Source organism: Ranitomeya variabilis, chromosome 4, assembly GCF_051348905.1.
Source record: "Ranitomeya variabilis isolate aRanVar5 chromosome 4, aRanVar5.hap1, whole genome shotgun sequence".
NCBI classification, from domain to species: Eukaryota; Metazoa; Chordata; class Amphibia; order Anura; family Dendrobatidae; genus Ranitomeya; species Ranitomeya variabilis.
This window is the reverse complement of record NC_135235.1, coordinates 606787414-606813906: the sequence shown is the minus strand read 5'-3', so window position 1 is coordinate 606813906 and position 26493 is coordinate 606787414. Positions and strand designations below refer to the sequence as shown.

Genomic DNA, 26493 nt, shown 5'->3' with positions numbered 1-26493 from the left:
TGTTTGCAAGAGTGTGGGGTGGTGGATGGTGTGAAAGGGGATGAATGGCCTTATGGGGCATCTGTATGGTCGGGGAGTGCATGTAATAAGAATGATGGTGTGGGATTTTTGGTAAAGGGGCGGGAGGTTGTTTTGAATGATTATGTGGTTATTGAGGTGGGTAGGTGTATATTAGCAAATTTTGTGTATAGAAATGTTAAATTTTGCGTTATTAATGTTTATGCACCGGTGGATAAGAATGAGCGGAAAAATTTATTTGAAAAAATTAAGTTTTTTGTGCCGGGGAGAATGCCTGTGGTGATTGTGGGTGATATGAATTGTGATGTGGAGAAAGCGAATGTGGATGTGTCTGGAAAGGTTTTATTAGATTTGGTTGGTGATTTTGGGTTGAGAGATATGCAGCGTTTGTGTAAGGTGAATCCTTTGTTGAATACCTTTTTTTCTGAGAGTGGAAAAATACAATCTAGATTGGATTATTGTTTTGTTTCCAAAAATATGGCTTCTATTAGTTATAAGCAGGAGAGTGTTTTGTTTTCAGATCATGTGTGTGTGTCATGTGAAGTGGATATAGATGTAAATGGGGTGTTTGGTAGGGGCTTATGGAAATTAAATAGTAGCTTGTTGGAGAATGTGGAAGTGAGAAAGATGTATGCAAGACAATATAAAGAGTGGTGTAAGGGTAAGAGTGGTTTTCGGGATGTGTGTGATTGGTGGGATTGGGTCAAAAAACAGACCAAATTTTTCTTTAAAGATTTAGGTTATAAGGTTGCTGCAATTAAGAGAGAAAAATTTGAAGCTTTAAATGCGCGTTTAAATTTTTTATATAAATTGAGGGAAGGAGGAGTGGTGGTGGAGGAGGAGATTTTGTTGGTTAAAAAGGAAATTCATGAATTTTTGATGGAGAGGGGAAGGAGTATTGTTTTTAGGTCTAAGGTTGATAGATTGGAGCATGATGAGAAATGCTCACGTTTTTTTTTCAAGAAGGTTTTTGGGGAGAAACAAAGTATGAATGTGCTGTGTGGGGCTGATGGGAGGGAAGTATGTGGGGAGGATATGTGTGAGGAAGTAGCAAAGTTTTATGAGGATCTGTATGCGGTGAAGTGGAGGGATGGAAATTTGGAAAATGAAGTGTTGAGTGTGCTAGAGAATAAGTTGAGTGAGGTAGAGAAAGGGAGTGTGATGAGTGAGTTGACTGATGATGAGGTATGGATGGTGATGAATAGTATGGCGTTAAATAAAACGCCGGGGGAAGATGGTCTTCCGGTAGAGTTTTATCGAGTGATGTGGGAGGTGATTGGTAAGGATTTTGTGGAAGTTTGTAAATATATGTGGGCAAATGTGAAGGTAGCTGAGAGTATGCGTGCGGGAATGGTTGTGTTAATACCAAAGAAAGGTGATCTGAGAAATATAAAGAATTGGAGACCGATAACGTTATTAAACTGCGATTATAAGATCTATGCAAAAATAATGGCAAATAGAATGCGTGATGTGATAGGGAGTGTGATTGGGGATGAACAGTGTTGTGCGGTGCCTGGAAGACGTATACATGAGTGTGTGTGCATGTTGAGGGATTGTTTGTGGGATTGTAAGAGTCGCAAGAGAGGCGTGTTTTTGTTAAGTTTAGATTTTGAAAAAGCGTATGATAGGTTGTCGCATAGTTTTTTGTTTAGAGTGTTGTTAAAAATGGGTTTTCCGGCTGAGTTTGTTGGGAGAGTGAGAAGTCTATATAAGAATATTTATAGCTGTGTTTTGATGAATGGTTCTGTTGGGAGGAGAGTGAATGTTTTTTCGGGTGTGCGTCAGGGGTGCCCTTTGTCCCCTGTGGCTTTTATTTGTGCTATTGAGCCATTGCTGTGTATGTTGAGAAAGGATAAGGTGATTCGGGGTGTACAAGTGCCGGGTGGAGGGGGTAGGGAATGGAAGGTTAGTGGCTATATGGATGACGTGTGTGTATTATGTGATTCGGAATGTTCAGTGGGGCGGGTAAAATTGTTAGTGTCTATTTTTTGTGGTGCGTCTGCTTTTAAAGTTAATTGGGAGAAGAGTGAATGTAAGAGTTTTGGGGGAGGATCTTTGAGTAAGGATGTTGGTGTGAATGAAGTAAAAGGGCCTATCAAGGTATTGGGTGTAAAGTTTTCTGAGAGTCTGGATGGGAAGGAATGTTGGGATGATGCGAAAGAGAAAGTTGAAAGGAAGTTGTGTTTTTGGAGGTTGAGAAACCTTACCTTTTTTGGGAAAATTTTGATTATAAAGAGTGTGGTGCTGCCTATTTTTTTGTATATCGCTCTGGTTTTTCCACCAGGGCATATGTGTCTGAGGGGGTTAAATAGGGTATTGTTTGTTTTTTTATGGAATTCTAGAATGGAGAGGGCTAAGAGAGAAACTTTGATGAAGCATTTGGAGAAAGGTGGTTTAAATTTTCCTAACCTTGAAGTGTTTTTTGGTGTAAATAGCGTGGTGTATGTGTTGAGGATGATTAGGGCGGATGGAAAATATTCATGTATGTGTAGATATTTGTTTGGGGTTTATTTGTTTCGTTTAAAGTGGTGGGAGAGAGATTTGCGGTGTCCGGTGGCTTTTGAAGTGCCTGTATGGTATGTGTGGGTTTATAAATTCTTGGTGAAGTATGAGCTGTGTGATGTGGATATTAGGTTGTTGAGTAATAAGAAGGCTGTGTATAGGATGATTGGGTGTAGAGAGATGGAGTGTGGAATAAATATGGTTAGAGGGTCGGATGTACAGGAGGTGTGGAAGAGGGTACGAATGGATGGTATGACAAACAGACAGAGTGAGATTGTGTGGCAGTCATTGCATGGAGTGTTACCTGTTAGAGAATTTCAAAGGAACCGTGGTTTGGTGAGAAGTGAGATGTGTCCGAGAGAGGGTTGTGGTGGAAGTGAGAGTGTGATACATGTTTTTTGGAATTGTAAGTATGCTAGGAATGTGATTGCAAGAATGGGGCCTTTATGTAATGAATTGGGTGGTGTGAGTCTGTTAACTTTTGAGGTGTTCATGTTTGGTTTGGGAATGTGTGATGGGGAGAGAGGAAGAGTGTTGTGGTTAATGCTTGCGTGTATAAAGGAAGTGTTATGGGATGTAAGGAATGTGTATGTTTTCAAGAGAAAAGCTATTTTAGTTAAGGATTGTGTGAAGGTGATTTTGGGGAAATTGTATGTTTGTTATTTGTGGGAGGTGAAGAAGAGAGGAGAGCTTGATGCTGAGGGCATTTGGAAGGTAAAGAAGTGGAGATATTTTGTTAATACTTCTTGATTTGTTTTTTCTGTTTTGAGTAAATATGTATTTTGTAAAAGAAAGAACTTTTCCGATGATGATGGGAACGGCATTTTGTGTTTGTTTTTTGACACAGCTGTTTGGGTATGTTTCTTCGGTTATGGTTTTCTAGACCGTGAAATTCCCCATCTGAGGGAGATAAAAAAAAAAAAAAAAAAAAAAATCTGTTCTTATCAGTTTAATATCTGATACGTCCCCTATTTGGGGACCATATATTAAATGGATTTTTGGAACAGGGAGATGGAAGAAGAGCTTGCTCTGTCCACTCCACGCATTGACCCGTTATTGCAGTATCTCCGGGACCAGTGCACTCCTTCTCTGATCCAGTTTCTAAAAACAGATTGAATTGAAATCAGCGCGAGTTGTCTTTTAACCCTTTATGTGAATTGATTTCAGGGTCAAAGAAGCACTTTTCTCAGGCCAAGTGTAGCATTTTGTTTGATTTCTCCTGGCCAATTGCAACATTTTCTGCGCCTTGCCTGGCCTTGCTTTCACCTATGTCTGTCAAACATTGCATTGCATTCAATATGCAATCAATCAATCAATCAATCAATCAATTTGTCTTTACTGGTTGCTGCAACAGGTGTGTTAAGATTTAGGCCTTTCTTACAGTGTTGCAAATATACTGTGTCGGCTACCAAACTAGGCCCCTGCTGTCTGTCAGCACTTGCTATTTAAATTGAAGTATCCAATGAGTAGTTCTGCCATACATACTGCATTTCTGACCGCAGGAATTCTTTTTTGAAACATTGTCTCCCTCTTGTGGACCACCGGCTTTTCAATGCGTTGTATTATATGCATTTTTAAAAGAAAAAAATAAGTAAAAATGGTGCCTGTGCTGATCTTGAATAGGCTTGTCTTGTCCATCTACACCTGTGTGTGTGTGTGTGAGCATTCTAATGCTTTTCACCAACCAGGTGCGCTGCCCGCAGTAGATGATAGAATCTTAGCACGGAACATTCATGTGCTGTCACAATGGGGCTGGCTGGAGGGTGTGGTCAAAGTAGGCGGAGTTATGCAGATTCAAAACGCGTCTTGCACAGCTTGAACAAACACTCACACACAGACAGACAGACAGACAGACACACACACTCTCCGTCTCTCACACACAGACACACATACACAGCAGAACTGTCATTGACAGCAGAACTGTCATTGAGAAGGCCTCCAGAGTTTCTGAAAATGTCCTCCCTGCGGCGGCAATCTTTTGCTCTGTCTCCACAATGGGTATTGGTGGTGGGCCTTGGTGCGGCCCACGGGGCACAGCGGCTTCAGTATCGCTTCTCGGCCTTTTGGCTGCGATCATTTTGGTTGCAGCTGAATTTGGTGCGAGTTATCTGGAGGAATCCAGGCCTTTTTGCAAAGGATTTTGCGTCATCTGTGGTTTATACCGACAGTTATTTGGAAGCATGAATTTCGTCAGGAACACCATCCGAATTGGAGTGGACGCAAGGAGTTCTGAGAGGAATACCGTGAAGTTTGTCGTGCAGGATCTTCTGGAAGGTAAAGCTGGGGCAAGGCGAGGGGATTTCTACAGCGTCAATGAGTTTCCTAGGCAAGGGACTTATGATGTGACTTTTGTAGAAGAAAATGTCTGCCTTGATGTGTTTGAATGGCTGCGGAGTCATTCTAAAGATCCCTTCTTGGAAGGAATAGAGTTTGAGCCTTTGTTTGGGCTGCAAGAGAAAACTGTGTGGGTAACTGTGTATAACCCTTTTACGGACCCAGCTTTACTGGAGGGCTTCCTTTCGCGGTATTGCGAATATGTACGGAAAGGAGAGAGGCAGGTGAACTGTCTGGGGATTTTCAACTGTAAGTATAAGTTTCGTGTGAAACTTAAGAAGGACCCCGAGAGTGTGGGAGGCTTCAGGCATCCTCCGGCGAACTTCTCCGTGGCGGGACATAGGGGTTTCCTGTCTTATGCAGGGCAGCCCATGTTTTGCAGGAAGTGCTTTTCCTTTGGCCATGTGCAGGCTACATGTAAAAAAGGGCAGTGTTGCCGCAATTGTGGAAGGGAGGGACATGTGGCGGGCGAGTGCCCGAGACCCAAGTCCTGTGATATGTGTGGTAGCGAAGATCACATGTTCAAGGATTGTCCGAGGGCTATGCCCAGGAAATCGGATAAAGAATGGAAGGAGGAGGAGGAAAGGAGGAGGATGGCGGAACGGATGAAGCGTGAGACTGCCAGAGTGGAGAGGGAGGAGAGGAGGCGGAGGGAATATCTTGCCTCTCAGGCTCCTGATGACGTTCTCCTGGCACCTGCTGGATATAAGAAGAATTTGGAGAAGGAGCTTAGAAGGGAATTGAAGAAAGTGGAAAAAGGCTTTGAAGGGGCGGTAGGAGGGGAGCGCCCGGACATGTTGCAGCTTCGGGACGCTGAAGATGTTGCGGAATGTATGGAAACTGTGGAAAGTTCTGAACATCTCTCAGACCCGGAGGTTATTGAAGAGTTTTGGTCGGATGATGGTGGAGGGAGTGAAAAGTGTCACAGGGAGGGTGGTGGGGAAAGTGACGAAGAAAAAGAAGGTGTGGCACCTCAGAGGAAAGCAGGTGTCAAGAAGCCAAGGTGGAGTGAGAGTGGAGAGGCCAGTGGGTCGGAAACTAGCCACTCACTGCAGACGGTGGAGGACGATGGTGGGGGGACTGTTTAAAATTGTCTGGAATTATGCATAAGTTTTTTTTCCTCTGTCTTTAGAGCTTTGACTTAAGTCAAAGGCTTTCTGTTTTTGTATAGTGCTTGGACCTTTTTAAGTATGGTTTTCACTATAATCTCTCAAAATGTGAGAGTATTTAAAAATAGGTGCAGAAGGGCTGCAATTTTTGATTTTTTAGCTATGAAAAATGCATCAATTTTTTGTTTGCAAGAGTGTGGGGTGGTGGATGGTGTGAAAGGGGATGAATGGCCTTATGGGGCATCTGTATGGTCGGGGAGTGCATGTAATAAGAATGATGGTGTGGGATTTTTGGTAAAGGGGCGGGAGGTTGTTTTGAATGATTATGTGGTTATTGAGGTGGGTAGGTGTATATTAGCAAATTTTGTGTATAGAAATGTTAAATTTTGCGTTATTAATGTTTATGCACCGGTGGATAAGAATGAGCGGAAAAATTTATTTGAAAAAATTAAGTTTTTTGTGCCGGGGAGAATGCCTGTGGTGATTGTGGGTGATATGAATTGTGATGTGGAGAAAGCGAATGTGGATGTGTCTGGAAAGGTTTTATTAGATTTGGTTGGTGATTTTGGGTTGAGAGATATGCAGCGTTTGTGTAAGGTGAATCCTTTGTTGAATACCTTTTTTTCTGAGAGTGGAAAAATACAATCTAGATTGGATTATTGTTTTGTTTCCAAAAATATGGCTTCTATTAGTTATAAGCAGGAGAGTGTTTTGTTTTCAGATCATGTGTGTGTGTCATGTGAAGTGGATATAGATGTAAATGGGGTGTTTGGTAGGGGCTTATGGAAATTAAATAGTAGCTTGTTGGAGAATGTGGAAGTGAGAAAGATGTATGCAAGACAATATAAAGAGTGGTGTAAGGGTAAGAGTGGTTTTCGGGATGTGTGTGATTGGTGGGATTGGGTCAAAAAACAGACCAAATTTTTCTTTAAAGATTTAGGTTATAAGGTTGCTGCAATTAAGAGAGAAAAATTTGAAGCTTTAAATGCGCGTTTAAATTTTTTATATAAATTGAGGGAAGGAGGAGTGGTGGTGGAGGAGGAGATTTTGTTGGTTAAAAAGGAAATTCATGAATTTTTGATGGAGAGGGGAAGGAGTATTGTTTTTAGGTCTAAGGTTGATAGATTGGAGCATGATGAGAAATGCTCACGTTTTTTTTTCAAGAAGGTTTTTGGGGAGAAACAAAGTATGAATGTGCTGTGTGGGGCTGATGGGAGGGAAGTATGTGGGGAGGATATGTGTGAGGAAGTAGCAAAGTTTTATGAGGATCTGTATGCGGTGAAGTGGAGGGATGGAAATTTGGAAAATGAAGTGTTGAGTGTGCTAGAGAATAAGTTGAGTGAGGTAGAGAAAGGGAGTGTGATGAGTGAGTTGACTGATGATGAGGTATGGATGGTGATGAATAGTATGGCGTTAAATAAAACGCCGGGGGAAGATGGTCTTCCGGTAGAGTTTTATCGAGTGATGTGGGAGGTGATTGGTAAGGATTTTGTGGAAGTTTGTAAATATATGTGGGCAAATGTGAAGGTAGCTGAGAGTATGCGTGCGGGAATGGTTGTGTTAATACCAAAGAAAGGTGATCTGAGAAATATAAAGAATTGGAGACCGATAACGTTATTAAACTGCGATTATAAGATCTATGCAAAAATAATGGCAAATAGAATGCGTGATGTGATAGGGAGTGTGATTGGGGATGAACAGTGTTGTGCGGTGCCTGGAAGACGTATACATGAGTGTGTGTGCATGTTGAGGGATTGTTTGTGGGATTGTAAGAGTCGCAAGAGAGGCGTGTTTTTGTTAAGTTTAGATTTTGAAAAAGCGTATGATAGGTTGTCGCATAGTTTTTTGTTTAGAGTGTTGTTAAAAATGGGTTTTCCGGCTGAGTTTGTTGGGAGAGTGAGAAGTCTATATAAGAATATTTATAGCTGTGTTTTGATGAATGGTTCTGTTGGGAGGAGAGTGAATGTTTTTTCGGGTGTGCGTCAGGGGTGCCCTTTGTCCCCTGTGGCTTTTATTTGTGCTATTGAGCCATTGCTGTGTATGTTGAGAAAGGATAAGGTGATTCGGGGTGTACAAGTGCCGGGTGGAGGGGGTAGGGAATGGAAGGTTAGTGGCTATATGGATGACGTGTGTGTATTATGTGATTCGGAATGTTCAGTGGGGCGGGTAAAATTGTTAGTGTCTATTTTTTGTGGTGCGTCTGCTTTTAAAGTTAATTGGGAGAAGAGTGAATGTAAGAGTTTTGGGGGAGGATCTTTGAGTAAGGATGTTGGTGTGAATGAAGTAAAAGGGCCTATCAAGGTATTGGGTGTAAAGTTTTCTGAGAGTCTGGATGGGAAGGAATGTTGGGATGATGCGAAAGAGAAAGTTGAAAGGAAGTTGTGTTTTTGGAGGTTGAGAAACCTTACCTTTTTTGGGAAAATTTTGATTATAAAGAGTGTGGTGCTGCCTATTTTTTTGTATATCGCTCTGGTTTTTCCACCAGGGCATATGTGTCTGAGGGGGTTAAATAGGGTATTGTTTGTTTTTTTATGGAATTCTAGAATGGAGAGGGCTAAGAGAGAAACTTTGATGAAGCATTTGGAGAAAGGTGGTTTAAATTTTCCTAACCTTGAAGTGTTTTTTGGTGTAAATAGCGTGGTGTATGTGTTGAGGATGATTAGGGCGGATGGAAAATATTCATGTATGTGTAGATATTTGTTTGGGGTTTATTTGTTTCGTTTAAAGTGGTGGGAGAGAGATTTGCGGTGTCCGGTGGCTTTTGAAGTGCCTGTATGGTATGTGTGGGTTTATAAATTCTTGGTGAAGTATGAGCTGTGTGATGTGGATATTAGGTTGTTGAGTAATAAGAAGGCTGTGTATAGGATGATTGGGTGTAGAGAGATGGAGTGTGGAATAAATATGGTTAGAGGGTCGGATGTACAGGAGGTGTGGAAGAGGGTACGAATGGATGGTATGACAAACAGACAGAGTGAGATTGTGTGGCAGTCATTGCATGGAGTGTTACCTGTTAGAGAATTTCAAAGGAACCGTGGTTTGGTGAGAAGTGAGATGTGTCCGAGAGAGGGTTGTGGTGGAAGTGAGAGTGTGATACATGTTTTTTGGAATTGTAAGTATGCTAGGAATGTGATTGCAAGAATGGGGCCTTTATGTAATGAATTGGGTGGTGTGAGTCTGTTAACTTTTGAGGTGTTCATGTTTGGTTTGGGAATGTGTGATGGGGAGAGAGGAAGAGTGTTGTGGTTAATGCTTGCGTGTATAAAGGAAGTGTTATGGGATGTAAGGAATGTGTATGTTTTCAAGAGAAAAGCTATTTTAGTTAGGGATTGTGTGAAGGTGATTTTGGGGAAATTGTATGTTTGTTATTTGTGGGAGGTGAAGAAGAGAGGAGAGCTTGATGCTGAGGGCATTTGGAAGGTAAAGAAGTGGAGATATTTTGTTAATACTTCTTGATTGTTTTTTCCTGTTGTGTAAATATGTATTTTGAAAAAAGAAAGAAAATTTTTCCGATGATGATGGGAACGGCTTTTTGTGTTTGAATTTTGACACAGCTGTTTGGGTATGTTTCTTCGGTTATGGTTTTCTAGACCGTGAAATTCCCCATCTGAGGGAGAAAAAAAAAAAAAAAAATAAAATCTGTTCTTATCAGTTTAATATCTGATACGTCCCCTATTTGGGGACCATATATTAAATGGATTTTTGGAACAGGGAGATGGAAGAAGAGCTTGCTCTGTCCACTCCACGCATTGACCCGTTATTGCAGTATCTCCGGGACCAGTGCACTCCTTCTCTGATCCAGTTTCTAAAAACAGATTGAATTGAAATCAGCGCGAGTTGTCTTTTAACCCTTTATGTGAATTGATTTCAGGGTCAAAGAAGCACTTTTCTCAGGCCAAGTGTAGCATTTTGTTTGATTTCTCCTGGCCAATTGCAACATTTTCTGCGCCTTGCCTGGCCTTGCTTTCACCTATGTCTGTCAAACATTGCATTGCATTCAATATGCAATCAATCAATCAATCAATCAATCAATTTGTCTTTACTGGTTGCTGCAACAGGTGTGTTAAGATTTAGGCCTTTCTTACAGTGTTGCAAATATACTGTGTCGGCTACCAAACTAGGCCCCTGCTGTCTGTCAGCACTTGCTATTTAAATTGAAGTATCCAATGAGTAGTTCTGCCATACATACTGCATTTCTGACCGCAGGAATTCTTTTTTGAAACATTGTCTCCCTCTTGTGGACCACCGGCTTTTCAATGCGTTGTATTATATGCATTTTTAAAAGAAAAAAATAAGTAAAAATGGTGCCTGTGCTGATCTTGAATAGGCTTGTCTTGTCCATCTACACCTGTGTGTGTGTGTGTGTGAGCATTCTAATGCTTTTCACCAACCAGGTGCGCTGCCCGCAGTAGATGATAGAATCTTAGCACGGAACATTCATGTGCTGTCACAATGGGGCTGGCTGGAGGGTGTGGTCAAAGTAGGCGGAGTTATGCAGATTCAAAACGCGTCTTGCACAGCTTGAACAAACACTCACACACAGACAGACAGACAGACAGACACACACACTCTCCGTCTCTCACACACAGACACACATACACAGCAGAACTGTCATTGACAGCAGAACTGTCATTGAGAAGGCCTCCAGAGTTTCTGAAAATGTCCTCCCTGCGGCGGCAATCTTTTGCTCTGTCTCCACAATGGGTATTGGTGGTGGGCCTTGGTGCGGCCCACGGGGCACAGCGGGTTCAGTATCGCTTCTCGGCCTTTTGGCTAAGATCTGTAGTGGGTCTTACCGGATGGCTGTCTGAGCGTTGACTCTTGGCCTTGTGGCATCGCCGTTTTACGGCTTAAGCCACATGCTGCTTTAGGGAGTTGACCAGAGGACACGACTAGCGATCATGGGACGTCTTCGTTACGCAGGGCCCGGAGAGGCTCGTGTGAAATTCGGAATCCAGATCGATGTGGAGGAAGGAAAAGAAGAAATCGTCAATCTCAGCTTTGTGGTGTGGAAGGTCCTGTTTGAAGTTCTCGGTGTGAGGAAAGAGGAGATTCTGTGCCTGCAGCAGTTTAAGCGCAAGTATAACCTTGTTTTGATTTCGATGGCTGCATGTAATAATTTGTACGAGTCCCTGAAAAGGAACCTGGAGCATCCATACCTGGATGGGCTGTCTTTTGTCATTTTGTATGGTGCTAAGGAGATACCTCTGACAATTTTCATGTACAACCCACATGTACAGCTGGAGTTGATTTACGCCTTTTTAAGAAGGCATTGTTCCATCTGTAAAGCTGCTGTTAAAGTTATGAATGAAGAGGATTTATGGTCGGGGAAATACCGACTAATGGTCACGTTTCGTGAAAGCCCGGATGAGCCAGGGGGTATCCACTATCCTCCTTTGAATTTTACAATTGGTCGGGAGAGAGGTTATCTCTTTTTCCCTAATGCACCTATGTTTTGCCGGCATTGCAGGAGGTACGGGCATACACAAGAAGCTTGCAACATAGACACTATCTGCAGGAAATGCAATGAGGAGGGCCATGTCTCCTCTGATTGTAAAAACACCATTGTCTGTAACCTCTGTGGAGAGAAGGGGCACTCTTTCAGAGACTGCAAGTCACGCCCAGGTTCCTATGCAGCTGCAGCAGGGAGGAGGAGTGCACATAGGTCTCCGGCTCCAGCAGGTATGCCATCGTCTGCACCGCTGTCCACCGCGGCTTTCCTGGATGAGGAGGAGGCACAGGAGTGTTTCCCTGAGAGGGTTCGCGTTAATGAAAGAGGCAATATGGAGTTGGCACCTGAGCCTCCAGTACAGCAGGCTGTCTCTGTTGCCTCAGATGACAGCGATACTGAGACTGTAACTGGGGAAGGAGGTATGGAGGTATCCCTGGGGGAGGACCCGGAGGTTGGCATGGCGGCCACATTGCAGGGGGAAGAGGAGATAAACTTGTCAAAAACACCAAATCTGGATTGGAGTGCGGAAGTGTCAGACCCTGAGATGGAGGAAGGTCAGGGGGATTTTGGCTTTCAACGGAAGGATACTAGCTCTGATGAGGAGGAAGGTTCTTCTGTCAAGAAGAAGAAAAGAGTGGAGTCATCCTTTTCTCCCTTGAGTGACTGCAGTATAAGTCCGGCTCGGGTGTATCCTACAGCATCTGGCCCCCAAGGTGACTCTTTTTTAGGGGAAGGTGCGATCCTCGACTTCTGCACGTCAAACGTCCTCCCTCCAGAAGGGTTAGGATAATGCATAGGTGGTTATGTTGTCGCACTTTGGGTCCCCAAATTGACAAATGGTGTCTATACATACTCTCAGCATATTGTCACTAAATGTGAGGCAGATTAAGTCTCTACCCAGGAGAGTGGCAATATTGGACTACCTGAGTAACCTGAATGCGGATGTGTACTGCATTCAGGAATGTGGGATTTCTGATCCCTTAAATGACAACGTTTGGCCTTTGGGTCAGAGTGTGTGGTCTGGGTCTGTATGTAATAAAAATTCTGGGGTGGGGGTTTTGGTGAATGGTAGAGGGGTTAAGGTAGAGAGTTACACGGTGGTGGAGGCAGGAAGGTGTGTAGTATGTGAGCTTAATTGTAGGGGTTGGAGGGTGAGGGTGGTTAACATGTACGCACCGGTAGATAAGGGGGAGAGGTTGGAGATTTTTGAGAAATTGTGTGTTTTTTTATCTGGGAAAATACCAGTAATTTTTGTTGGAGATTTTAATTGTGTGACGGAGGGGGATAAGATAGACGTCACAGGTAAAAGACTTAAGAGTCTTGTATCAGATTTTTCTTTTCAGGATGCTGCGGAGGTTATCCTTGGTAAACCTCCTCCTGCGACCTATAAGGCTGACAGGGGAGGTATAGAGTCTAGAATAGACCGTATTTTTTTCTCTCCAAATATTGTTTGTAGGGATTTCCAGCAGGAAGATGTCCCTTTTTCAGATCATATGTATTTGAGAGCACGGTTGGAAGGTAAGTGTGATTTTGTGTATGGTGGAGGTGTGTGGAAGCTTAATGTGCGTTTGTTGGAAGATGAAAGAATTATGCGTGATTTTAAAAGGATGTATGTAAGATGGAGGAATAAAAAAAGTGATTTTATGAATGTGCTTGAGTGGTGGGATTGGTTGAAGTGTGAGATTGGTATTTTCTTTAAAAAATGGGGTAGGAGAAAAGCTGCTATGAATCGGGCAAAATTTAATGAGCTAAGTGTCAGATTGGAGTGGTTACGAAAGTTGAGGACAATTGGAGTGGATGTGGATGATTTGATGTGTCAGGTGAAAGATGAAATTAAGAAATTTATTGAGGCAAAAGGTAAAGAAATTATTTTCCGTTCTAAGATTGAGCATTTGGAGAAAAATGAGAAATGTACAAGGTTCTTTTTTAAAAAAGTGTTTGGTAAGAAAATGGATATGAATGAGGTGGTGAATGGTGAAGGCGTGTGTGTAAGTGGTAAAGATGTGATGGATGAGGTTGTGCTGTTTTATAAGGAGTTGTATGGGGAAAAATGGTTTGATGACCAGATGATGAGTGATGTGTTGGGGTGTCTAAATGGCCGACTGGGAGAGGATGAGCGTGGAATATTGGATGATGAGATTGTGTTGGATGAAGTTAAAAAAGTGGTTATGTCTGCTAGTAAGAATAAAACTCCTGGGAAAGATGGTTTGCCTGTGGAATTGTATGTGAAGGAATGGGATACGATTGGGGCTGACTTGGTGGAAGTGTGTCAGTATATGTTTAGGGAGAATATGTTGAGTGATTCAATGAGAGAAGGAGTGGTGGTTCTGGTGTATAAGAAAGGTGATAGGAAGGATTTGGGCAACTGGAGGCCTATCACGCTTTTAAATGCTGACTATAAGGTTTTTAGCAAGTTGTTGGCTAATCGGATGAGGGAAGTGATTGGTGGTGTGGTGGATGAAGATCAGGTGTGTTCGGTGCCAGGGAGAAGTATGACTGAGAATCTGGTTTTGTTGCGTGATGTGATTGGAGATTGTATGAGTCGTAAACAGAAGTGTCTGGTTCTTTCTGTTGATTTTGAAAAAGCTTTTGACCGTGTGTCGCATAGTTTTATGTTTCATGTTTTGGCCAAGATGGGTTATTCTAGGAATTTTGTGAGCTGTGTTAGGAGTTTGTATAGTAATGTGACGAGTGAATTTTTGGTGAATGGGTGTTTGAGCGATAAAGTGAGGATTAAGTCTGGAGTGCGTCAGGGGTGCCCTATGTCCCCTATTTTGTTCATTAGTGTGATTGAGGTGTTGATGTGTATGGTTAGGAAGGATAAGGTTATGAAAGGTGTGTTGATTCCTGGGAGTGGTGGGAAGGATGTTAGAATTTTGGGTTATATGGATGATGTGGTGATAGTGAATGAGAGTATGGCTGCAATGAGTAGGGCGAGGTTGATATTAAGTCTGTTCTGTAGTGTTTCAGCTTTTAGGGTTAATTGGGCTAAGAGTTCCTTTAAATGTTTTGGTGATAGGAAGGTTAGGATGGATGGTGTGAAATGTGAGGATGGTCCGATGAAGGTGCTTGGGATTAAGTTCAATGATGACTTAAAGGGAAATGAAAGTTGGGATGAGTGTGGGGAGAGAGTGGTGCGTAAATTGAATTTTTGGAGGTTAAGAGAATTGACTCTAACTGGGAAGGTCCTGATTATTAAGGCGGTTATTTTGCCTATTTTGTTATTTGTTGGGAATGTGTATCCTACTGCGTTTATAAAAATCAGGAAAACTGAGAAATTGATTTTTAATTTTCTTTGGGGAAGTCGCATGGAGAAATTGAAGCGGGAGTCTGTGCATAAGTTATGTGTGAATGGTGGTTTGAATTTTCTGAGTGTTGAGTTCTTTTTGGGGATTAGTTATGTGAAAATGTTTGTAGTATGTTTGGGGAAAGGTAATAAGTCTGCTTATATGATGAAGTATTCAGCTGGATGGATGTTGTATGGTTTGAACTGGGTGAAAAGGGATGCTAGTGTACCAGTTGCTTTTAAGTGTCCGTTGTGGTATGCTTGTGTTGAGAAATTTGTTAGAAAGTATGATTTGTTGTCTGTTGGTATGAATGATTTTAGGGAAAAGAAAAAAGTTGTTAGGATGGTGCGTGAGCATGAGGTTGTATGTGATATTAATGGATTGAGAGGTGAAGAGGTGCCTGGGATGTGGAAGAAACTAAGTATAGAAGGTGTGACGAATAGACAGAGAGATATTGTTTGGATGATGTTACATGATATTTTGCCTGTTAGGGATGTGCAAAAGAGGAGGAATTTAATTAAATCTGAGGTATGCCCGAGGGATGGATGTGGTGCGAGAGAGCATGTTAGACATTTGGTTTGGGACTGTGATTTTGCGTATGCTGTATGGAAAGGTATGGGTGGTCTTTGTAAGGAATTGGCTGGAGTATCGTATCTTAATTGGAAGCTTGCAATGTTTGGAATGGGTGCATGTAGTAGGGTGAAGGATAGGATTTTATGGCTGTTGGTTGTATGTGTAATTGAAAGTATATGGGATGCGAGGAATTTGTTAGTTTTCAAGGGGAAGAAGATGTCTGTTAATGAATGTTTGAGTTTGATTCTGTCACGTATGTATGTGATTTACCTGTGGGACCAGAAACGAGGAAGTGCTATTGATGCTGAAGGCGTTTGGAAATTCAAGAAGTGGAGATTTCTTGTGAAGTTTAATTAGTGTTCTTTGTTATGATTTTATTTTTTTCTGACTATATACCATGTGTGATGAAGGCGAGTATCATTTGAAGCTTTTTTAAGCTGATTTGATTGAGCATTGTGCTCTGCCTATCTGAGTTGGTATAAAAAAAAAGAAAAAAAAAAAAAAAAAATCTGTTCTTATCAGTTTAATATCTGATACGTCCCCTATTTGGGGACCATATATTAAATGGATTTTTGGAACAGGGAGATGGAAGAAGAGCTTGCTCTGTCCACTCCACGCATTGACCCGTTATTGCAGTATCTCCGGGACCAGTGCACTCCTTCTCTGATCCAGTTTCTAAAAACAGATTGAATTGAAATCAGCGCGAGTTGTCTTTTAACCCTTTATGTGAATTGATTTCAGGGTCAAAGAAGCACTTTTCTCAGGCCAAGTGTAGCATTTTGTTTGATTTCTCCTGGCCAATTGCAACATTTTCTGCGCCTTGCCTGGCCTTGCTTTCACCTATGTCTGTCAAACATTGCATTGCATTCAATATGCAATCAATCAATCAATCAATCAATCAATTTGTCTTTACTGGTTGCTGCAACAGGTGTGTTAAGATTTAGGCCTTTCTTACAGTGTTGCAAATATACTGTGTCGGCTACTAAACTAGGCCCCTGCTGTCTGTCAGCACTTGCTATTTAAATTGAAGTATCCAATGAGTAGTTCTGCCATACATACTGCATTTCTGACCGCAGGAATTCTTTTTTGAAACATTGTCTCCCTCTTGTGGACCACCGGCTTTTCAATGCGTTGTATTATATGCATTTTTAAAAGAAAAAAATAAGTAAAAATGGTGCCTGTGCTGATCTTGAATAGGCTTGTCTTGTCCATCTACACCTGTGTGTGTGTGTGTGAGCATTCTAATGCTTTTCACCAACCAGGTGCGCTGCCCGCAGTAGATGATAGAATCTTAGCACGGAACATTCATGTGCTGTCACAATGGGGCTGGCTGGAGGGTGTGGTCAAAGTAGGCGGAGTTATGCAGATTCAAAACGCGTCTTGCACAGCTTGAACAAACACTCACACACAGACAGACAGACAGACAGACACACACACTCTCCGTCTCTCACACACAGACACACATACACAGCAGAACTGTCATTGACAGCAGAACTGTCATTGAGAAGGCCTCCAGAGTTTCTGAAAATGTCCTCCCTGCGGCGGCAATCTTTTGCTCTGTCTCCACAATGGGTATTGGTGGTGGGCCTTGGTGCGGCCCACGGGGCACAGCGGGTTCAGTATCGCTTCTCGGCCTTTTGGCTAAGATCAAGTGTAGTATGCCTTGGTTTTAGTCACTATATGGCTTAAGAAAGGAGTGGAGGAAAGAGAAGGCGATCTTAAAGAAGATGGGAGTGGTAGTCCGCTTCGCAGGGACCGGAGACGCCCGGGTCCGTAATGGATTTCGCATTGATGTCGCGCAGGAGAAGAGGATGCATTTCTCGCTGGGATACCTGGTAAATATGATCCTGTATGATACGCTGAAGGTGAAGAAGGAGGACATTGTCTGCCTACAGGAGTTCAGGAAGGATGGACGGTATGTACTTATTTTCTCATCTGCTGGAGCCTGCCAGAATTTATACAGAGCACTGAGAGACCATACTGAGAATGCCCTACTCACAGGACTGACTTTTACTGTCCTTTATTCTAGAGGGGACATACCCCTAGTAGTATTCATGCACAATCCCTTTGTGCCCCTGGAGGAAATAGTGAAATTCCTTAAAAGACACTGCTCCTATGTCCAGTACGCCCACAGAGTCATCAGCATGGAGTCTGGGCTCTGGACTGGAAAGCACAAATTCTTTGTCCGTTTTGGTGTGGACCCTCAGGGCCCTGGGGGGATCCATTATCCCCCTCTAAACTTCTCTATTGGGAGGGATAGTGGGTACTTGTTTTTCCCTGAAGCCCCCTTCTACTGCAGGAGATGCAATGAGTATGGACACATTGTGGATAACTGCCCCACTGCAATGCTCTGCAGAAAGTGCAACTTACCTGGACATTTTGCTAAAAACTGCACCAACCCCATAGTGTGTAATGGCTGTGGGGAGGCAGGACATATGTATAGGGATTGTAGGGCAAACAGTGCTGCTGGAGCCAGGCTGTATGCCCAGGTAGCGTCTGCCAGCCCTACAGTCTCTGGTGGCAATGCTCTGCAGGAAAGTCGACCTCATGGCAAAGCAGGAGCCATTTCTTCTGAGGAGAAAATCTCCCCTGCAGCTGCAGGTAATCATCTTACCTCAGGTAATCAGCTCCCCTCAGGTAATCAGCAGCCAGCTGTGTCTGACTCACCCAGAGCTCCGGACACAGACAGGCAGCCTGAGGAGAGAGCAGGGGGCGTGGCTACAGAGGCTGAGGAATCTGTGACTGCACAGGAGGTGTCACGGGGGGCGGAGCTAGAAACGGAGCTCAGCTCACAGCTCCCAGGACATCTCTCTGCCTGCGGGGAGGGAGACATGGAGGTGAACAGAACACCTCAGGTCTCCTGGGACACAGTGCAGACAGAGGAGGAGGAGGATGGCAGTGACAGTGAGTGTGAAGTGAAGGAGCAGGGGGACTTCACAGCAGCAGGGAGGTCCGCAGATGAGGACACTGGCCAAGCTGTGAAGAAGCCCCGTCTGTCATACCATTATGCAGAGGAGAGCAGTGCAAGTCCCATCAGTGACAGGGAGTACCCTGCCATCAGCTTCTCCCCTGACATGGCTTTTTTAGAGGGGGTTCCTTCTCCCAGCGTTTACCTGTCCGCCTGCCTGCCTCCAGAAGGAGAAGGCTGACACAGAAGTGGAGTGTCTGTAAAAACCTTTATCAAAAAGTGCTGACATGGCTGCCAAAGCTGCACTTAATGTCGTATCCCTGAATGTGAGACAGATTAAATCTAAAGGACGCAGGGCTACTGTGCTGAAGTATCTGAGAAATCTGGGAGCGGACATTTACTGCCTGCAGGAGTGCGGATTATCGGAAGTTCCGAATGACCAGGACTGGCCTCATGGACAGCACATATGGTCTGGGTCACATGTAAATAAAAATGATGGTGTGGGGATCCTGCTGGGAAACAAGCAGTACTGTATGGACAGTTATACAGTGGTGGAGGTGGGGCGGTGTGTTATAGCGGTTATTAAGTATAGGGGGCTGCGGGTTAGAGTGGTGAATGTATATAGTCCTACCGGTAAGGAAGAGCGTCTTGCTCTGCTAGAGAAATTAGCTTTATTTTTACCAGGAAAGATTCCTACAATTTTTGTTGGTGACTTTAACTGTGTCACAGATGATAGCGGTGATGTAACCGGGAAAAAATTATCTCATTTAATTTCTGATTTTTCTTTTTTAGATGCCGCAATGGTAAGTTCAGACAATCCACCACCTACATATAGGGCAGACAGAGGGGGGATTGAGTCAAGGATTGACAGGATGTTTTTTTCCAAAAATCTGGAGTGTTTTAATTTTGATCAAGGTTCTGTCCCTTTTTCAGACCACGAGTACTTGAGGGGTCTGTTCCAAGAGAAGGGGAGGTTTGTGCATGGCAGGGGTGTATGGAAGCTGAATGTGAGGCTGCTGGAGGATGAAAGAGTGATGAGTGATTTTAAGAAGAAGTATGAAAGATGGGGATACTGTAAAAATAGGTTTGCATGCGTGTTGGAATGGTGGGATTGGGTAAAGGAGGAAATAAAAAAATTCTTCAGAAAATGGGGCTACAAAAAAGCTGCCATGTATAGAAATAAATTCAAAGATTTAAATATGCGGATTGAATGGCTAAAAAAATGCAGTATGTCTGGAATTGATGTGGATGACCTATTAGTGCAAGCAAAAAATGAGCTAAAATGTCTGATTGAGAGAAAGGGAAAAGAAATAATGTACAGGACTAAAATAGAACATCTGGAAAAAAATGAGAAATGTACCAGATATTTCTTCAAAAAAATGAATGGGAAAAAAACGGACATGGATGAGTTATTGGATGAGAATGATGAGAGTGTAACTGGGGAGGGTGTGATGAAAGAGGTAAAGGGTTTCTATGGTAGACTGTATGAAGAAAAATGGATTGACTCTGGATTGATGACTGAGGTGTTAGACAGCATGGAGAAAAAATTAAATAATGATGAATGTGAGGACCTGTGTGATGATGTGATTCTGGATGAGGTTAAAAAGGTGGTGTTTAGTGCTCAGAAAAATAAAACACCAGGGAAAGATGGGCTACCAATTGAATTGTATGTGAAAGCGTGGGAGTGCATGGGTTCGGATCTGACAGAAGTATGTAAGTATATGTGGGAGAATGGAGAACTGTGTGAATCAATGAAGGAAGGTGTGGTTGTGCTCATCTATAAAAAAGGGGAAAGGAAAAAATTGGGGAATTGGAGGCCAATTACACTGCTAAATTCGGACTATAAAGTCTATAGTAAGATATTAGCGAATCGTATGCGTGAAGTAATTGGTAAGGTTGTGGAAGATGACCAAGTATGTGCTGTGCCTGGGAGATGTATAAATGATAACCTGATGTTGTTGAGAGATGTACTGGGTGACTGTAAAGATAGGAAACAGAAGTGCATGGTGTTGGCTTTGGATTTTGAGAAAGCTTTCGATAGTGTCGCATGTGTTTATGTTTGAAGTGTTGGAAAAAATGGGTTTCCCAAAAAAATTCTTAGATGGTGTGAGATGTCTGTATGGTGAGGTGTCGAGTGAAATTTTAGTGAATGGATGGTTGAGTGATAAATTACTGATCAGGTCTGGAGTCAGACAGGGGTGCCCTATGTCCCCTGTATTGTTTATCAGTGTGATTGAACCATTGTTATGTATGATTAGGAGAGAAAAACTCATAAGAGGAATGTTAATACCTGGAAGTAAAGGAATGAATGCCAAGGTACTAGGATATATGGATGATGTGGTGATTGTGAGTGAGAGTATTGCGTCAATGAGTAGAGTGAAGTTATTATTGGATTTTTTCTGTGGTGCGTCTGCTTTTAGGGTAAATTGGGATAAATGCTGTTTTAAATGTTTTGGTGACAGTAGAGTTAGGATGGACGGTGTGACATGTATGGAAGGTCCAATTAAAGTGCTGGGTGTATGGTTTAATGAGGATCTAAGCGGGACAGAAAGCTGGGATGAGTGTGGCTTAAGGATAGAGAAAAAGTTGAATTTTTGGCGTATGCGTGACCTGACACTGAATGGGAAGATACTCATAATTAAGGCAGTGATACTGCCCATTTTACTGTATGTGGCTGGAGTTTTTCCATCCCCATACAACAAAATAAAAAGAGTACAAAAATTAATATTTACATTCTTTTGGGGTAGTAAAATGGAGAAATTAAAAAGAGAACATCTATATAAAACATATGAGAACGGTGGTCTGGATTTTCCAGACATTGGAATTTTTTTGAACCTCCATTATATTAAAACAGTGGTAGTCTTAATGGAAAAAAGAAACAAAGGTGCATATATGGTGCGATATATGGCTGGATGGATGTTGTATGGGTTATGTTGGGTGAAAAGAGATGGAAGAGTGCCTGTCGCCTTTAAGTGTCCTGTGTGGTATGAGGTGATTGAGAGTTTTATTAGGAAGAATGATTTGTTGGCTGTGTCTATGAATGAGTTTAAAAAACCAAAAGTAGTAAGGAAAAAAATGAGAGCAAATGAGATTGAATGTGACATCAAGGATTTGAGTTTCAATGAGGGAACGGATATATGGAAAAAGTTGGGTACATGTGGAATGTCAAATAAACAGAAGGATGTAGTATGGATGGCCATGCATGATATACTGCCTGTAAGAGAGGTGCAAAAAAGAAGGGACTTGATTAGAACGAATGTATGCCCAAGAGACGGATGCGGTGCGAGTGAAACTGTGAGACATGTGATGTGGGACTGTGATTATGCGTATAGTGTGTGGAAAGGTGTGGGTGGTCTTTGTAAAGAACTAGCTGGTGTGAGTTACATTAACTGGAAGGTAGCAATGTTTGGAATGGGGGCATGTGGTAAGATGAATGAAAGAATTTTATGGTTGATAATGGTGTGTGTAATGGAAAGCTTATGGGATGTGAGGAATTTGGGATTATTCAAAAGAAAAATGATTCCTGTAAATGATTGCATAAGGATAATTCTATCTAGACTATATGTGATATACAAGTGGGACAAGAGTAGAGGTGGAGAAGGATTGGACGCTGAAGGCATCTGGAAGGTCTTAAAATGGCATTATCTGGTGAAGTACCAGTAGCTCCAGGACCCTAAAGAGTGCATTATTGTAATTATATGCTTGATTTCTGTTCCTGTTTATGGAAAATTTCTGAACTATTAAATAAAGAATAACCATGATGATGAGTTATATTTAAACAACAACAATGATGGTTTTTGGAAGACTTACATACTGTTGTTTATAAAACAACCTGAATGGTTTTAAAAAAAAAAAAAAAAAAAAAAAAATCTGTTCTTATCAGTTTAATATCTGATACGTCCCCTATTTGGGGACCATATATTAAATGGATTTTTGGAACAGGGAGATGGAAGAAGAGCTTGCTCTGTCCACTCCACGCATTGACCCGTTATTGCAGTATCTCCGGGACCAGTGCACTCCTTCTCTGATCCAGTTTCTAAAAACAGATTGAATTGAAATCAGCGCGAGTTGTCTTTTAACCCTTTATGTGAATTGATTTCAGGGTCAAAGAAGCACTTTTCTCAGGCCAAGTGTAGCATTTTGTTTGATTTCTCCTGGCCAATTGCAACATTTTCTGCGCCTTGCCTGGCCTTGCTTTCACCTATGTCTGTCAAACATTGCATTGCATTCAATATGCAATCAATCAATCAATCAATCAATCAATTTGTCTTTACTGGTTGCTGCAACAGGTGTGTTAAGATTTAGGCCTTTCTTACAGTGTTGCAAATATACTGTGTCGGCTACCAAACTAGGCCCCTGCTGTCTGTCAGCACTTGCTATTTAAATTGAAGTATCCAATGAGTAGTTCTGCCATACATACTGCATTTCTGACCGCAGGAATTCTTTTTTGAAACATTGTCTCCCTCTTGTGGACCACCGGCTTTTCAATGCGTTGTATTATATGCATTTTTAAAAGAAAAAAATAAGTAAAAATGGTGCCTGTGCTGATCTTGAATAGGCTTGTCTTGTCCATCTACACCTGTGTGTGTGTGTGTGTGAGCATTCTAATGCTTTTCACCAACCAGGTGCGCTGCCCGCAGTAGATGATAGAATCTTAGCACGGAACATTCATGTGCTGTCACAATGGGGCTGGCTGGAGGGTGTGGTCAAAGTAGGCGGAGTTATGCAGATTCAAAACGCGTCTTGCACAGCTTGAACAAACACTCACACACAGATAGACAGACAGACAGACACACACACTCTCCGTCTCTCACACACAGACACACATACACAGCAGAACTGTCATTGACAGCAGAACTGTCATTGAGAAGGCCTCCAGAGTTTCTGAAAATGTCCTCCCTGCGGCGGCAATCTTTTGCTCTGTCTCCACAATGGGTATTGGTGGTGGGCCTTGGTGCGGCCCACGGGGCACAGCGGGTTCAGTATCGCTTCTCGGCCTTTTGGCTGCGATCATTTTGGTTGCAGCTGAATTTGGTGCGAGTTATCTGGAGGAATCCAGGCCTTTTTGCAAAGGATTTTGCGTCATCTGTGGTTTATACCGACAGTTATTTGGAAGCATGAATTTCGTCAGGAACACCATCCGAATTGGAGTGGACGCAAGGAGTTCTGAGAGGAATACCGTGAAGTTTGTCGTGCAGGATCTTCTGGAAGGTAAAGCTGGGGCAAGGCGAGGGGATTTCTACAGCGTCAATGAGTTTCCTAGGCAAGGGACTTATGATGTGACTTTTGTAGAAGAAAATGTCTGCCTTGATGTGTTTGAATGGCTGCGGAGTCATTCTAAAGATCCCTTCTTGGAAGGAATAGAGTTTGAGCCTTTGTTTGGGCTGCAAGAGAAAACTGTGTGGGTAACTGTGTATAACCCTTTTACGGACCCAGCTTTACTGGAGGGCTTCCTTTCGCGGTATTGCGAATATGTACGGAAAGGAGAGAGGCAGGTGAACTGTCTGGGGATTTTCAACTGTAAGTATAAGTTTCGTGTGAAACTTAAGAAGGACCCCGAGAGTGTGGGAGGCTTCAGGCATCCTCCGGCGAACTTCTCCGTGGCGGGACATAGGGGTTTCCTGTCTTATGCAGGGCAGCCCATGTTTTGCAGGAAGTGCTTTTCCTTTGGCCATGTGCAGGCTACATGTAAAAAAGGGCAGTGTTGCCGCAATTGTGGAAGGGAGGGACATGTGGCGGGCGAGTGCCCGAGACCCAAGTCCTGTGATATGTGTGGTAGCGAAGATCACATGTTCAAGGATTGTCCGAGGGCTATGCCCAGGAAATCGGATAAAGAATGGAAGGAGGAGGAGGAAAGGAGGAGGATGGCGGAGCGGATGAAGCGTGAGACTGCCAGAGTGGAGAGGGAGGAGAGGAGGCGGAGGGAATATCTTGCCTCTCAGGCTCCTGATGACGTTCTCCTGGCACCTGCTGGATATAAGAAGAATTTGGAGAAGGAGCTTAGAAGGGAATTGAAGAAAGTGGAAAAAGGCTTTGAAGGGGCGGTAGGAGGGGAGCGCCCGGACATGTTGCAGCTTCGGGACGCTGAAGATGTTGCGGAATGTATGGAAACTGTGGAAAGTTCGGAACATCTTTCAGACCCGGAGGTTATTGAAGAGTTTTGGTCGGATGATGGTGGAGGGAGTGAAAAGTGTCACAGGGAGGGTGGTGGGGAAAGTGACGAAGAAAAAGAAGGTGTGGCACCTCAGAGGAAAGCAGGTGTCAAGAAGCCAAGGTGGAGTGAGAGTGGAGAGGCCAGCGGGTCGGAAACTAGCCACTCACTGCAGATGGCGGAGGACGATGGTGGGGGGACTGTTTAAAATTGTCTGGAATTATGCATAAGTTTTTTTTCCTCTGTCTTTAGAGCTTTGACTTAAGTCAAAGGCTTTCTGTTTTTGTATAGTGCTTGGACCTTTTTAAGTATGGTTTTCACTATAATCTCTCAAAATGTGAGAGTATTTAAAAATAGGTGCAGAAGGGCTGCAATTTTTGATTTTTTAGCTATGAAAAATGCATCAATTTTTTGTTTGCAAGAGTGTGGGGTGGTGGATGGTGTGAAAGGGGATGAATGGCCTTATGGGGCATCTGTATGGTCGGGGAGTGCATGTAATAAGAATGATGGTGTGGGATTTTTGGTAAAGGGGCGGGAGGTTGTTTTGAATGATTATGTGGTTATTGAGGTGGGTAGGTGTATATTAGCAAATTTTGTGTATAGAAATGTTAAATTTTGCGTTATTAATGTTTATGCACCGGTGGATAAGAATGAGCGGAAAAATTTATTTGAAAAAATTAAGTTTTTTGTGCCGGGGAGAATGCCTGTGGTGATTGTGGGTGATATGAATTGTGATGTGGGGAAAGCGAATGTGGATGTGTCTGGAAAGGTTTTATTAGATTTGGTTGGTGATTTTGGGTTGAGAGATATGCAGCGTTTGTGTAAGGTGAATCCTTTGTTGAATACCTTTTTTTCTGAGAGTGGAAAAATACAATCTAGATTGGATTATTGTTTTGTTTCCAAAAATATGGCTTCTATTAGTTATAAGCAGGAGAATGTTTTGTTTTCAGATCATGTGTGTGTGTCATGTGAAGTGGATATAGATGTAAATGGGGTGTTTGGTAGGGGCTTATGGAAATTAAATAGTAGCTTGTTGGAGAATGTGGAAGTGAGAAAGATGTATGCAAGACAATATAAAGAGTGGTGTAAGGGTAAGAGTGGTTTTCGGGATGTGTGTGATTGGTGGGATTGGGTCAAAAAACAGACCAAATTTTTCTTTAAAGATTTAGGTTATAAGGTTGCTGCAATTAAGAGAGAAAAATTTGAAGCTTTAAATGCGCGTTTAAATTTTTTATATAAATTGAGGGAAGGAGGAGTGGTGGTGGAGGAGGAGATTTTGTTGGTTAAAAAGGAAATTCATGAATTTTTGATGGAGAGGGGAAGGAGTATTGTTTTTAGGTCTAAGGTTGATAGATTGGAGCATGATGAGAAATGCTCACGTTTTTTTTTCAAGAAGGTTTTTGGGGAGAAACAAAGTATGAATGTGCTGTGTGGGGCTGATGGGAGGGAAGTATGTGGGGAGGATATGTGTGAGGAAGTAGCAAAGTTTTATGAGGATCTGTATGCGGTGAAGTGGAGGGATGGAAATTTGGAAAATGAAGTGTTGAGTGTGCTAGAGAATAAGTTGAGTGAGGTAGAGAAAGGGAGTGTGATGAGTGAGTTGACTGATGATGAGGTATGGAAGGTGATGAATAGTATGGCGTTAAATAAAACGCCGGGGGAAGATGGTCTTCCGGTAGAGTTTTATCGAGTGATGTGGGAGGTGATTGGTAAGGATTTTGTGGAAGTTTGTAAATATATGTGGGCAAATGTGAAGGTAGCTGAGAGTATGCGTGCGGGAATGGTTGTGTTAATACCAAAGAAAGGTGATCTGAGAAATATAAAGAATTGGAGACCGATAACGTTATTAAACTGCGATTATAAGATCTATGCAAAAATAATGGCAAACAGAATGCGTGATGTGATAGGGAGTGTGATTGGGGATGAACAGTGTTGTGCGGTGCCTGGAAGACGTATACATGAGTGTGTGTGCATGTTGAGGGATTGTTTGTGGGATTGTAAGAGTCGCAAGAGAGGTGTGTTTTTGTTAAGTTTAGATTTTGAAAAAGCGTATGATAGGTTGTCGCATAGTTTTTTGTTTAGAGTGTTGTTTAAAATGGGTTTTCCGGCTGAGTTTGTTGGGAGAGTGAGAAGTCTATATAAGAATATTTATAGCTGTGTTT

At 42.6% G+C, this 26493-nt stretch overlaps 1 long non-coding RNA gene, 1 other non-coding gene and 3 pseudogenes across 2 annotated transcripts in view; 4 read left to right on the top strand and 1 right to left on the bottom strand.

The window, feature by feature from the left end:
• LOC143769239 (uncharacterized) overlaps positions 1–26493 on the bottom strand; it is a 281786-nt gene that overhangs the window by 93988 nt on the left and 161305 nt on the right. The gene's annotated exons all lie outside the window — the stretch shown is intronic.
• LOC143770661 (U2 spliceosomal RNA) lies at positions 3392–3607 on the top strand (annotated as a pseudogene).
• Positions 9539–9751, top strand: LOC143771304 (U2 spliceosomal RNA; annotated as a pseudogene).
• Positions 15733–15933, top strand: LOC143770686 (U2 spliceosomal RNA; annotated as a pseudogene).
• Positions 22017–22202, top strand: LOC143771322 (U2 spliceosomal RNA). Its single transcript, XR_013215081.1, has one exon. It is a non-coding gene; the product is annotated as a U2 spliceosomal RNA (small nuclear RNA).